Genomic DNA, 15907 nt, shown 5'->3' with positions numbered 1-15907 from the left:
CACTACACATATTAGGATTTAGTTTATGACATGTTCGATACGCCTGTGATCATTGGCGATAATGTGGCGCAGACGATTAGCGAAAACTTGCATGACTCGCTGAAGTGTCGCAACATTGATGCTGTCGATGACCTCCTGAATGGCTGTTTTCAACTTAGAAATGGTTTTGGGGTTATTTCTGTACATCTTTTCTTTAATATAACCTCACAAAGAACAGTCGAATGTGTTCAGATCTGGAGAATATGGTGGCCAATCGAGGCCCATGCCAGTGGGTCCTGGGTACCCCAGAGCCAAAATGCGGTGCCCAAAGGGCTCCTCCAGGACATCAAACACTCTCCTGCTTCGATCCGGTCGAGCTCCGTCTTACATGAACCACGTCTTGTTGAAATAACTTTGGATAATGAAGATGTAATCGCCTTCCAAGACATCCACGTACTGTTCTGTAGTCATTGTGCCATCGAGAAATATCGCACTGATTATGCCGTGACATTGCACACCATACAGTTACCAGTTGAGGGTGAAGAGACTTCTACATCGCGAATTGCGGATTCTCTGTTTCTCAAATGCGCCAATTTTGTTTATTGACGAACCCATCCAAATGAAAGTGGGCCTCGTCGTTAAACCAAACTGATTCTCACCATGCCCCGCGGCCAAATTCATATAGTTCAACGTTGTCACCCTGTAGATGTCAAGATATCAGTATGACGTCATTTCTCGTCGCAAAAGGGACAGATCGAAACACTCGGTTCATCAACTATGTATTGGGTTTTTCAAAATGGATATACGCTATTTAAGACTCTGTCATATTTCTTACGTTCAGCTTCCAATTGTTAATCATACATCAAATGAAAGAGCAATTCAAACAGTTTTTCTTACAAGTGTTCACTGTCAGCACCATTCAACACACGTTGAGTCGACAGGCGATTTCATATCAAATCTTAGATGAGTGTGTCTGGAATAATTGTTGCAACAATGCTATTTCTGAAGTTGGGTGGATCAGTTGGTGGCGGAGGCATAAACGCAAGATCCTCTATGAAACTCCAGAGGTAAAAATCGTATGGCGTCAGATCACGTGTGAACATTTAGGCTACTCAAAACAAGCAACAAAGAAAACTCTTGAGGCCAAACCAGTGATAGAGCACAACATCGTTTAACCATTCGCATACTGAGCTGTACCATGAGGTGGCACATCACCTTGCTGCCAAATAAAGTTCTGTGGTTCAGCTTCTTCCAACTGAGCAAGGAGCCATAGTTCTAGCGTATCAAAACAGCAAACTCCAGTTAAAGGTGCTTCACACAAAAAGAAAAGCCCACGATCTTTCTTCCGGTACATCGGCGCAAATGCATTCAATTATGTGAGTCTCTTTGCAGCTGTACTATCTCGGGGGTATTTGCTGACCCCACATATTGTGTGTTCATATTCCACTTAGCTGAAACGTCGACTCATCACTGAAGACAACAGGATCAGAAAAATCATCATTGTCATGAAGAAACATTTCGTTTGCAAAGTTGGCACCTTAGTCTGCAGGCTTTAGAGCTTATAACAGCTGCAGACGATAAGGACGTAGTTGTAACCATCTCCTTAAATGTCTCCACACAGACATAATTGGAATTGCTAATTCACGGATAGTCTCCCGAAATGATTTCTTGGGGCTACACTTGAAAGAATCAATCGTTTTACACGTTCTCCAGTCACTCTTGTCGTTTCATACTCTTCCCTGTATGCACAGGAAATACGGGAGGGCATCGGTTGGATTACACCTACACTATGTTATCAAAATCTGCTTGAAAATGAGATAGAAGTTCGTGGCGCCCTCCATCGGTAATGCTGGAATTCAATATGATGTCCCATCCTTGGCCTTGATGACAGCTTGCACTCTCGAACTCATACGTCCAGTCAGGTGCTGGAAGGTTTCTTGGAGAATTCCAGGCCATTCTTCGCGGGACGCTGCACTGAGGAGAGGTATCGATGTCGGTCGGTTAGGCCTGGCACGAAGTCTGCGATCCAAAACATCCCAAAGGTGTTCTGTAGGATTCAGATCAGGACTCTGCGTAGGACAGTCCATTATAGGGATGTTATTGACGTGTAACCACTCCGCCACAGGCCGTGCATTCAGGTGCTCGATCGTGTTGAAAGGCAGTAGCCAACCCCGAATTGCTCTTCAACAGTGGGAAGGAAGAAGATGCTTAAAACATCAATATTGGCCTGTGCTGTGATAGTGCCACGCAAAACAACAAGGGGTACAAGCCCTCACCACGAAAAACACGACCACACCACAACATCACCGCCTTCGAATTTTACTGTTTGATCTACACACGCTGGCATCGAATACCCACATTGTGTAACGTGATTGGTCGCTCCACATAACGTTTTTCCACTATTCAATTCATTCAATGTGTACGCTCCATACACCAAGCGAGGAGTCGTTTGGCATTTGCCGGCGTGATGTGTGGATTATGAGCAGACGCCGACCACGAAATCCAAGTTTTCTCACCTAGCGCTTAACTATCATAGTACTTTCAGTGGATCCTGATGCAGTTTGTCGTTACTGTGTGATGGTCTGTATAGTAGTCTGCCTATTACACATTATGACCCACTTCAACTGTCGGCGGTGTCTGCCAGTCAACAGACGATGTCGGCCTGTACGCTTTTGTGCTGTATGTGTCCCTTCACGTTTCCACATCACTATCACATCGGAAACAGTGGACCTAGAGATGTTTAGCTGTGTCGAAATCTCTCGTACAGACGTATGACACAAGTGGCACTCAATCACCTGACCACGTTAGAAGTCCGTGAGTTCCGCGGAGTGCCTCATTCTGCTCTCTCACGGTGTCTCATGACTACTGAGGTCACTGATATGGTGTACCTGGCAGTAGGTGACAGCACAATGCACCTAACATGGAAAACGTATGTTTTTGGGGGTATCCAGATACTTTTGATCACATAGTGTAGGTCACGCACAGAATCCGAAATCAGGTACTGCAATGTTAGGCGTAGCGAGGAGCAGATATAGACTCGGATCACAGTACAGTAGTAATAAAGAGTAGGCTGAAGTTTAAGAAGCTACTGAGGAAGAATCGACACACAAAGGAGTGGGATGCGAAAGAGCTAAGGAATGAAGACATATGTTTTAGGTTCCCTAAGGCTACAGATACTGTGATAAGGAATGGCTCATAGGCAGTTAAGTTGAGGAGGAATGGACATCTCTAAAACGGGGAATCACATAATTTGGTGAGAAAAACATAGGTACAAACAAGGCCACTGCGAAGAAACCATGGATAACAGAAGAAACACTTCAGCTGATAGATGAAAGAAGGAAGTACAAACATGTTCAGGAACATTCAGGAATACAGAAATACAAGTCGCTGAGCAATGAAATAAATGGGAAGTGCAGGGAAGCTAAGACGAAATGGTTCCAAAAAAAATGTGAACAATTCGTAAAAAAAAAAAAAATGATTTTTGGAAGGACTGAATCAGCATACAGGAAAATTAAAAGAACCTTCGGTGGCGTTAAAAGCAACTGTGGCAACATTAAGATTACAACGGAAATTCTACTGTTAAATGCAGATGTGAGAGAGGATAGGTGGAAAGAGTACACTGAAAGCCTCTATGAAGGGCAAGATATCTCTGATGTGATTGAAGAAGAAACATGAGTCGATTTGGAGGGGACAGGGGCCCAGTATTACAGTTAGAATTTAAGAGAGCTTTTGAGGGATTAAGAGCAAGTAAGCCGGAACGGATAGATAACATTGCATGATAATTTCTAAAATCATTGGGAGAATTGGCAACAAAACGACTATTCACGTTGGTGTGTAGAATGTATGAGCCTGGCAATGTACAATTTGACTGTCGGAAAAATACCATCCATACAATTCCGATGACTGCAAGAGCTGAAAAGTGCGAAAATTATGGCACTGTCAGCTTAATAGCTCATGCATCCGAGCTGATGACTAGAATAATATACTGAACAATGGAAAAGAAAATTGAGGGTGTACTGGGTGACGATCATTTTGGCTTTAGGAAGGTAAAGGCACCAGAGAGGCAGTTCTGACGTTCGGTAGGTAATGGAAACAAGACTAATGAAAAATCAAGACATGTTTACATGATTTGTTGCCCTGGCAAAGGATTTCGGCAATGTCAAATAACCCAAGATGTCCGATATTCTGAGGAAAATAGCTGTAAGTTGTAGGGAGAGACAGGTAATATACAACATGTACGAGGACTAGTAGGGAAAAATAAGAATGAAAGACCAACAACAAGGCACTCAGGGTAAGGGTATAAGACAGGGATGTAGTCTTTCGCCCCTGTTGTTCGGTTTATACATCGAAGAAACAATGTCGGAAATAAAAGAAATGTTCAACAGTAGAATTAAAATTCAAGGTGAAAGGATATCAATGATAAGATTCGCTGATGACATTGCCATCATCAGTGAAAGTGAAGAAGAATTACACGATTTGCTGAACGGAGTGGTCTAACGAGCATAGAACATGGGTGGCGAATAAAGCGAAGGAAGGCGAAAGTAATGAGAAGTAGAAATGAGAACATTGAGTAACTAAACATCAGGATTGATGGTCACGAGTAGATGAAGCTAAGGAATTCTATTACCTAGGTAGTAAAACATCCCATGCTCGAAGGGGCAAAGAGTACATAAAACATAGGGCTTTATTTGGAGAAAGAAATTTCTGAGAATATATGTTTGGAGCACAGCGTTGTATGACAGTGAAACATGGATTGTAAGAAATCCGGAACAGAAGAGAATGAAAGCATTTAAGATGTTAAGATAGTTCTAATGTTGAAAATTAGGTGGACTGATAAGGTAAGGAATGAGGAGGTTGTCCTCAGAATCAGAAAGGAAAGGAATATACGAAAAAAGTGACAAGAAGAAGGAAAAGGACGATATTACATCTGTTAAGGAATCAGGGAATATCTTCCATGGTACTAGAGGGAGCTGTAGAGGGTAAAAGCTATAGACGAAGGCAGAGTCTGGAATACACCCAGCAAATAGCTGAGGACGTAGGTTGCAAGACTGATGACTAAAAGAACTATACAAAACTGTTTGAGTTGTTCTCTCATACGTTGTACTATAAATGAATGAAAGTTGAACGTAATAAACGTCACATAGCTTTAAAACCCGTAACTCATATATTCATCTTCAATCACCCTGTGTAGTAAATAAAAACTGATTACAATACATCTGGCATTCATATGGTAGTTATCTCCGACGCTACCTTGCTCTTTATCTATGATAAAAAATCAAATTAGACAAAATTGTGCCTTTTTTGTGCTGAGGTGCTATTTGCAGGTGCAGAATTTTTCTCATTTCCGACTGGTCTGTGCTAAGCACTTGTAAATTCAAGTGCCTTACACAGAGCCTTTCTCACTAGTGGATATGTTGTCAAGCGATCTGAAACGTTATTGCTTTTGTAATTTTGAATTATGTCGCTCGGACGGGATGATAGGTAGTCCGATTCTATGTTTGTTGGTAACCACAGTGGTGATATTGTATATTTGAGTTTCTGATACATATCGGCTTCGCCATTTCATGATCTTATAGGTTTTTCCTGGAGCTACGAATTCCACTATGTGTATTAATCTCCACGAGTGAATCTACACGCCCGCTTCTGTAGCTCAGAGATCAGCGGTCTGGCTGCTATTTTGATATCCCGCGTTCAATTCCTGAGGCTGTGGGAATTTTTTCTTGGTGGAGGGCTGGAATGGATGCAGTCAGCCTCGTGAGACCAAATGAGGAGCAACTTGATTCACAAGTAGCGACTACAAAATCAAGAAAGACGACGTAGAGCGGGATGACGACACCCTGCCCCTCAATTTCACATCAAAATGACGCTTTGAGGACGACACAGGAGTCGGTCGGTCCCCACTCTCCCATCTGGGCTAGCTTTATTCTGCTTTTCCTTCTGAATCTATAAGTATGTTGTCACTGACAACCGAGTTTTTTACATTTACGTCGCTTTTGCTCAGGATTTACATTGTCCATGCGAGCCTCACTAGGATTTATTGCTTTTAAAGAGATTTTTCAGTAATGCAGGTAAGATGATGATGATGCAATTCTCTTAGACATCTCACGGCTGAGATGATGTAATCGCAAATCGTCGTATTCCAGCACACAAGTTCTTTGTTATCAGGTTGTCAGGCAGTGTGGGTAACAGAGGATAAATCATTTGTCATTTCACAAAAAAGATGGATTTGAAAATTCTTTGAGGTTGGGGAGTATGTGGTTTTCAGTTCATCAACGGGTCAAGTATTCTGATGTATTACTTCTGAGTAACTTCCCCTTTCCATTGCGCTTTATGTAAGCTTATCAGCTCCTTTTGCTGTTTAGGAGTCAGATTGTGTTATCAATAGGTCATATTCACAGTGTGGGGTTTGGTTTGCAGGGCACAAATTGTTTTCATAATCATATATAAAAATTGTTTTGAAAGGTGGTGCAGCCTACAGAGTATGCAGCATTCATTGCAGAACACCATTGAGTGGGTCTGCTCAGCACACTACTTCGGCAATTATGGTTTCTGAACAATTGAACCCGATGCAATGGAATGCGTGCAACTGGTCTAGAGAGGTCTCTATCTGTCGCTGTGCCCCATTGTACACAAAGCTCAGTGGACGAAGTTTTAAGTAGTGTTACTGCTATAGTGACAAGCTGTCACTCACCCGCTGCTGCGGTTTCTTTATATGCACTGTCCGCTCATCATGGTGTACGACCCTCCTCTAAGCAATGTATCAAATATGCATCACTATCGAAGCAACACAGCATGTTCGAGCCGAAATGTCATTCTGTTGAAAACATTTTATCACTGATGGAATATTTTGCCCCGTTCTCTCGCACAAACGTACTGGTATTGCTCCCCATGTCGTTCAAGTGACACACTGTCCCTTACTTCTGCGAGGGCCATTAGACAACCAATGCAACAGGTTTCTTTCTCGGCCAGTTTCGGTTGAAAAAATGCGGTGTTCGTTGTGGGACACCGTGGATCAAAAATGGTTCAAATGGCTCTGAGCACTATGGGACTTAACATATGAGTTCATCAGTACCCTAGAACTTAGAACTACTTAAACCTGAATAACATGAGGACATCACACACATCAATGCCCGAGGCAGGACTCGAACCTGCGACCGTAGCGGTAGCGCGGTCCCAGTCTGAAGCGCCTAGAACCGCTCGGCCACTCCGGTCGGCGGGACACCGTGGAATACTAATGTTTGAGTCCATATAGTACACTAAGTTCCCATGGGTGGCGCCGCTATATGTAGCCTTCAAAATGGTGTTTGTAACGGAGGTGCGTTCCAAGCAGAGAGATGTCACTGTGTTTCTTTTACCGGAGAGCCAGAGCACTGCAGATATTCATAGGCGTTTGGAGCATGTCTTCGGGGACCCGGAAGTGACAAAAAGCACGATGAATCGTTGGGCGTGGCGGTTGTCATCATCGCAAACAAGGTAGCGCAAATCTGTCTGATCTCACGCGTTGAACTGGCACACTCGTCCACCATTTGGGGTGTCAAAGGTCTATTCCCGCCACGTTCTAACAGAAGACGTAAAAGAGCATCAAAGGACCGCAGAACTGCTTGCGCGCTACGAAGCTGATCGTGACAATATTTTGTCGAACATTGTCACAGGCGGTCAAACATAGCGTCATCACTTCGAACCGGAAACAAAACGGCAATCCATGGAGTGGTACCACCCACATCAAAGCCACAACCTCGGCAGGTAAAGTCATGGCGACGGTCTTCTTTGACTCAGAAGGGATTATTCTGTTTGATGTCATTCCTCGTGGTTCAAAGATCACCCTCAGTAAACTGAAGAAACCACTTCAGCATTTCCGTCGCCACAAAAATACAAACGTCGTTCTCCAAGGCAGAAAACCTGGTTTTGGAGCCAAAAGAGTGAGGAATGATGTGCTGCATTGTAATTACGAATAAAGCTAACCCAATTCCAGGAAAAAAGAAATTGTGTTCCATTTCTTACTGAACGCCCCTCGTGCATGTTCACTAGGTTCGACTAGACAAGCATGGGACAAGAATGTAATGGCAGTTGTGGGGAAGGCGGATAGTCGTCTTCGGTTCATTGGTAGAATTTTGGGAAGATGTGGTTCATGTGTGAAGGAGACCACTTATAAAACACTAATACGATCTATTCTTGAGTACAGCTCGAGCGTTTGGGATCCCTATCAGGTCGGATTGAAGGAGGACATAGAAGCAATTCAGAGGCGGGCTGCTAGATTTGTTCCTGGTAGGTTTGATCATCACGCGAGTGTTACGGAAATGCTTCAGGAACTCGGGTGGGAGTCTGTAGAGGAAAGGAGGCGTTCTTTTCGTGAATCGCTACTGAGGAAATTTAGAGAACCAGTATTTGAGGCTCACTGCCGTACAATTTTACTGCCGACAACTTACATTTCGCGGAAAGACTACAAAGATAAGATAAGAGAGATTAGGGCTCATACAGAGGCATATAGGCAGTCATTTTGCTCTCGTTCTGTTTGGGAGTGGAACAGGGAGAGAAGATGCTAGTTGTGGTACGAGGTACCCTCCGCCACGCACCGTATGGTGGATTGCGGACTATGTATGGAGATGTAGATGCAGATGTAGCTTGTATCGCTGTTACTGAAATCGCACAAGAGTTGTTTCTCATGGGTCTACGTGTAGGTACCCCATCTTCCTGCACCATAATGAAAATTTTCATGTATAAATGCGCATTCATCTATTGGTTTTATTTACTTGGGCCGTATTTTTCGGGTGTGTCTATTTTTCATATTTGTTTGGCAGTTATAATGTGGCGAGTAAAATGAACAGTAACTGATAAGATTACCGGCAGTGGTTGGAGCTTCCTCGGGAAATCCAAATAGGCCCGCGTAACGAAGCGCTTGGGTGGGCAGTTCTGGGCCGTGGCGACAATGAGGCGCGCGCTGCCGCACGGGGACAAGTGGCTGGGCGGGCTCGTGACAAAGCGCCGTATCCGGCGCCGTTGCCTGGCGACGGCGGGCCACGCGTGCCGCCGACCAGTGAGCGCCCCCGCCGCGCCCAGTCCACCTAATTAGACGCCGGCCACGCTAACCGCCCCCTCAGCACGACATCCGCCAGCGCCTGCTTTCACACCGCGCTGCCACCGCCCCACCGTGCGCTTCTTGTCCATCAATAGATAACCGCTAGTGCACCTCTTGCATTGCTACTGAAAGTAATGTTGTTCTGTAGGAAATGTATTCTTAGTTGTCAATACGGACCACCTTCGGTTGTATATTGGAACGAAGACAGTGAAAATTTATGTCGAACCGGGACTCGAAACCGGATTTTTCACTTTTCGCGAGCGGTCGCCTTAACCGTTCGGCCATCCGAACAAGCGTCAAAGCCAGACCCAAACTTCCATACATCATCGTCCACGTGTCACAACCAGCCTGTATTCTCGTCCGGGAAGGACATATTTATTGCCAGTCGGGAGCGTGGCGTTGGCGAATAAATATGAAATTGCAGTACCTCTTTATTAAGAAGTACGATGTAATGTTCTTTCATGTCTGTATTTTTCGATATTTTATACCGGCACTGTACCATGAGATAAAACGGAGAATTGTAGCGACATAGTTACACTACTGGCCATTAAAATTGCTACACCAAGAAGAAATGCAGATGATAAACGGGTATTCATTGGACAAATATATTATACTAGAACTGACATGCGATTACATTTTCACGCAATTTGGGTGCATAGATCCTGAGAAATCAGTACCCAGAACAATCACCTCTGGCCGTAATAACGGCCTTGATACGCCTGGGCATTGAGTCAAACAGAGCTTGGATGGCGTGTACAGGTACAGCTGTCCATGCAGCTTTAACACGATACCACAGTTCATAAAGAGCAGTGACTGGCGTATTGTGACGAGCCAGTTCCTCAGCCACCATTGACCAGGCGTTTTCTTTGGGGAGACATCTGGAGAATGTGATGGCCGGGGCAGCAGTCGAACATTTTCTGTATTCTGAAAAGCCGGTAGAGGACCTGCAACATGTGGTCGTGCATTATCCTGCTGAAATGTAGGGTTTCGCAAAGGACCGACCCGAAGGGTAGAGCCGCAGCTCGTAACACAGCTGATATGTAACGTCCACTGTTCAAAGTGCCGTCAATCCGAACAAGAGGTGACCAAGAGGTGTAACCAATGGCACCCCATACCATGGCACCGCGTGGTACGCCAGCATGGCGAAAACGAATAGACGCTTCCAATGTGCGTTCACCGTGATGTCGCCAAAAACGGATGCGACGATCGTGATACTGTAAAGAGAATCTGGATTCATCCGAAAAAATGAGGTTTTGCTATTCGTGCACCCAGGATCGTCGTTGAGTACACCATCGCAGGCGCTCCTGTCTGTGATGCAGCGTCAAGGGTAACCGCAACCATGGTCTCCGAGCTGATAGCCCACGCTGCTGCAAACGTCGTCGAACTGTTCGTGCAGATTGTTGTTGTCTTGCAAACGTCCCCATCTCTAAACTCGGGGATCGAGATGTGGCTGCACGATCTGTTACAGCCATGCGGATAAGACACCTGTCATCTCGACTGCTAGTGATAAGAGGCCGTTGGGATCCAGCACGGCGTTCCGTATTACCCTCCTGAACCCTCCGATTCCATATTCTGCTAACAGTCATTGGATCTCGACCAGCGCGAGAAGCAGTGCCGCGATACGATAAACCGCAATCGCGATAGGCTACAATCCGCCCTTTATCAAAGCCGGAAAGGTGATGGTACCCATTTCTCCTCCTTACACGAGGCATGATAACAACGTTTCACCAGGCAACGCCGGTAAACTGCTGTTTGTGTATGATAAATCGGTTGGAAACTTTTCTCATGTCAGCACGTTGTAAGTCTCGCCACCGGTGCCAGCCTTGTGTGAATGCTCTAAAAAGCTAATCACAGGCATATCACAGCATCTTCATCCTCTCGGTTAAATTTCGCGTCTGTAGCACGTCATCTTCGTGGTGTAGCAATTTTAATGGCCAGTAGTGTATTTGCAACAGGCTAGTCAAGTTTAGTTATCCAGTAGACGTAACTCGACGTGAAAACGAATCGAAATAGCAAGGGAAGATATAATAAAGTTCTACATTAATATGTCCAAAGAACAAAAACTGTTTTTCATGAAGTACTGAAAGCCGACAGTGGCGTCATTGATTGAAACTGCAGTGTTACGGACACAAGTATAAACAACGATAAGCACGTTAAACGCTTCACTTGTTCTACACTCGTGTGCATAACTTGAGGACAAAAGCAACTTTCGCATGATATGTCACAGCCGAATAACATATCTCTATGAATCTTCGACTATACGTAGAAAGAACTGCCGCAGTGTAGTACAGAAGGTAACTGAAAGAAATACACAATGAGACAAACAGAAATGACAGTTTTTGTCATAGACAATAATGACAGTGAAGTAACCGGGATTTATGTTGTTTTCTCGGACATTCTGTAAGGCGAAACATGATACATAATAGGGTGTGTGATCACATGGGCGGCAATGTAAGCTCTGTAAGTGCTCCCATGTTGGCCACAAGATTGGCGGGGATTTCTTGTGGCAGGGCGTTCGTTCCCTTCGCCAACGCCGTAGCTAACTGCTGGACGCTCGTTCGTGAGTGTGGAAGTGCTGCAATAGGTCTTGCTAACACATCCCTGACGTGCTAGATGGGGTTTATCGAGGGAACGGGGTAAGACAGCGCATTATCCAAATATTTTCTCTTCTTGTACAAAAGTCACCTCCACCATCGCTCTTCGATGCGGCCGCGCACTGTCATCGATTTCTGGTTGCTATGTTTTCCCTCTCCTTAGGTTTTACTTTCTTATGTAGCATTTTCCTTCTTTTCCTGCTTTCTTTGAGTGTGTGCTTCAGTTTTATTAGGTCTGTCCACATTCGTTCCTTTTAATGCGTGTCAGGGCGCTGATGACTCGATGTTGAGCGCCCATAAGCCCCAACATACCACCAGGAAGGAAGTTGAAGCCCAATGTTCCCCTGAGAAAAGGCACATGAGAAAGGATCACAATGACACTGACTGGTGAGTGCACCGTGTTCAAAGATTTGGAGGACAGAACTTCCATGCAACATCATATTTCTGGGCACCGTAACATCTGGGCCACCAAACAACAATGTTTCTAAACTTTGCTTGGTTCCCTGTATGTGCCTATCACGCACCATATGAGGGCACGTAGTGCAGCGAGGAACATTGTCGAACACGATCCTTTCTTTGGCCCAGATTTTATTGTGTGGGGAAGAGTAATGTGGCATGGATGCACTTACTACGAAATCTTTGAACACGGTCCACTCACCAGTTGAGAGGCATGATGTTGCATGGACTGACTTCCAAATGGGAGCACATTGTGGAGCATGAACTGCCGTCCGTGCCGATCACTCACCCTATTTAAAACCACGTCCTGACTTTTCTACGTTCAGGGGACGTCTGTATTTGAATAAAAACATAATTTCTGTTTGTCTCATTGCGTATTTGATTGAGTTATATTCTGTACCATACTGCAGCAATTCTTTCTATGTGGGGTGCAACATCATTCAGCTGTGTTGCTTGGCAGTGACACATTGTCTGAAACATACTTTCGTCCTTAAGTTTTGCACGCCACTGTGCCATGGTGCCAAAATTCCAGCAGCAAAAAGGCGGCATGTAACAAACGTGAAACTGGCATCAAATGTACTACAACCTTGCATAAGCAAATGATCGGCGTTTCAGCGAAACCTTACAAAGCAGAGAGGATTAACACAATCTGATTTCTGCGAAACAGGAAGAATAGATTCAACGTAATGTAGTATCCCAACAGCCTTACATAACTAACACCCGAGGCGATAAATACATTGTTCGCTGTGCACTTTAGGATCGTACAGTCCCGTCATTTACCTTGAACCAGAAATGGACGAGTTTACAGCTGGACATATATTGACACGGACAGTGTGATGGCCTCTAGGGCACCACGGACTATCAGCATAGCGATCACTTTTGCAGCTATCCTTAAAGCGGGAGCAAAGAGAGGCACACAGACAGTGCTACGGCCATCGAGAACACTGGGCAAAGGACAGGCGTTACGTCGTCTTTTCAGACGATTCCAGGTTCTGCGCACACCATCATGGTGGACAGATCCGTGCGGGCCGGCACCAAGGACAAAACACGTTGCCAGACTGTAGTCGTCATCTCATCTTTGGTTTCAGGGTATGGCCTGCCATTGGATACACAACAAGATTGTCTCCTGCTTGCACAGCCTGTAAAGTGGAGAGCTGGCGTTATATTTCTGACGTGTTAAAACCTGTAGCTATGCTCAATCTTCGAGGACTTCGTGACTTTATCTTCCAGAAATATAACACAAGGCTAAATATTTCCTCTGGTGTCCTGATCTAACTCGACACAAAGGGTACTTGAGTTTTACTTTGTTCAATATGTTCTGCATGTCTCTTAGCACTGAAGCTACCTGGTGATGTGTTGCTATGATCTCAGCAGCCAATGAGATTTCTGCTAACGTAAAACCTTTTCTCCTCGCGGATCACACTCGCGCAGTGATACCTGAACGCGCGAGGTATTATAACGAGTGTACAGACCTCCGATTAATCAGTCTGCATTAGTCTGCATGTCTCCATTAGTCTGTAGTCAAGTTTCAGTCTGCATCTAATAAGATTATCATATTCCTGTACCTAACCATGAAGAGAAATGTATAGACACTTTGTCAAGTATCAGAGATATGTCAGAATAAGATTAACGTACCAAAACCAAAGGAACTTCAGATTGTCAATAGTAAACAGCATCCAGAATCAAGTTACGTAATATTTATGTTTTTTATTATTTTAATAAATGTGTGTGAAAATTAATCAAGTTCTGTTTAAAGTTGGTCACCGTCAATCTGCTATTCTAAGCGTGGCATTTCTATCGTCTGACCTAACGGCAGAAGATAAACAGGGCATGATGAGACCACGAGACATATTGCTGACACTCGCCTACTTCGTTAGAGCGACAAGTCAAATAATCTGATGGTGTGTGTACCGAAGGTTACAGTACGCACGCCACAAGTTGGCTTGCTGAAAAATTTCTTCTTTTGATGTAAGGCCAATCGCAAACTGACTGACATTCCGAAATATAGCCCCACACTGGGACTCTACGTGTAGCGTGTTCTTAATTTTCAGTATGAGGTAGGTACACGTCCTTGTCGAAATAGCCCCACTAGTAACTGCACACAGATTCACGCTCGGACTGCATCATCAGACGAACTGTTTTTTCTAATTATATGGCGAATGCGACACGGATCAGAACTAATGTCGTATCCATATTGTATGCTGCGCCGATGGTAAGTGTGACAGGTAAGGACAAAATAGGTCTACTCGTCTTCAGGAGTAAGTATTTCTTGGAGCATAAGGAGGTCATCCCTTGTACAGGTTTCAGTTTAGCTCTACCAGTACGCTTTGTATGTCCGCCACTCACTTTTGTTAAGCCTTCAAGATGAATTAAACCAACTATCGGGAAAAGGACTGACAAATAAATCTAACAACAGCTTTACCTTATGAAACTCTGCGAAACATGCCTTGAAGGACATACAGTAACTGATCGTTTTTTTCATCGGATGTCTCTTGTGACATCTCTCCTGGCCAGTGTTGATCAAATATGTTTTAGAAATAGTATGTTTCTCACACTCCCTTTCCTGAGCGCTCAAAGATCCTTTAATACTGTAATATATCTCTGTTCTTCCCTATCATTTCAAATTTGTTCACGAGCCTAGAAGGGTATCGAAGGAAGGATGCATCATATTGGCGTTGAGAAAAGAAAACACACCATCATAAAACTAGAAAGAAGGTGTTGTTCTTTTTCTCTTTTCTTACTGCCTAAGTGATCTGTAATAAATTTTTTCTTTACTCTTGCGAGTTGGTTTCATTACCATGAAACAATTAAAACAATTAGCAGCAGGCCAAGAAGTCGTCGCAGTAATGCAGCGAGCTTGGTGACAAGAAACCGTGTTGTAATTGTTGTCAATGCAAAGAAATAGTCTGCATAACAAGAATCGGACTTTGTTTAAAAACAAAGATTGTTGGTTTGACTCACAAATATTGAAGTGAGTGGACGATAGTGCGCTTAAAGACAGCTATCGTCGCGTCACCAAACTCATTACTCCAACTAATTTAAAAGACCAAAAATATACAAAAAGTACATTATTACAAGATTACAGCGTTATGCACTACACAGCAAAATAAATATGAGATAATTCAAGTAGCATTATTATTTCACAACAGAATTCAAGATACAGCAATAGCACAACATTCTAGCAGCAGGGCTTAGTGAGGAAGAGAGCTTCATTATATTCTATTAAATAATCAGAATGACTTTTACAGATAAAATATATACAAAATGACGTTATGACACTTATCATCAGCGATTTGTTCTTACTTTCATTGTCAGATTCTGTCAGATTCAGCCAGTGTGGCTACTTGAAATGAAATGATTTGCTGCAATACTCATAACTCAAATCAACTTTAAAGTTGTGAAAGATTGGCATGGCGCAACGTAACGGTGTTACATCACTCAGTTTTATATAGGCCGGACTGACCACACAGTGTTCAGTTTCATATCATCTTCACAGCAGTACCCCGATGCTCGCTGGCGGCCAGATCTGTCGCCCTGCTGTCGCCATACAAGTAGTTCTGGTCTGGTACAATATGTCTTTCAGCACTTCCAGAACCACATAGGGTCACAAATGCTCTTTTCACAACAGTTTTTTAAGGGATTAGAACAAGACACGTCCCCATACTTGAGATTATATCTTAACGAACATCAGAATATTTCGTGCACACTCCTATCATTATCTTTTACAAGGGAAGTAAAATTAACATAGTAACGGTCGTCATAGGCGAACTGTTGATGAAGCAGTACCTTATAATTCGCTGAG

This window comes from Schistocerca piceifrons, chromosome 1, assembly GCF_021461385.2.
Source record: "Schistocerca piceifrons isolate TAMUIC-IGC-003096 chromosome 1, iqSchPice1.1, whole genome shotgun sequence".
NCBI lineage: Eukaryota > Metazoa > Arthropoda > Insecta > Orthoptera > Acrididae > Schistocerca > Schistocerca piceifrons.
This window is presented reverse-complemented; position numbering follows the sequence as displayed.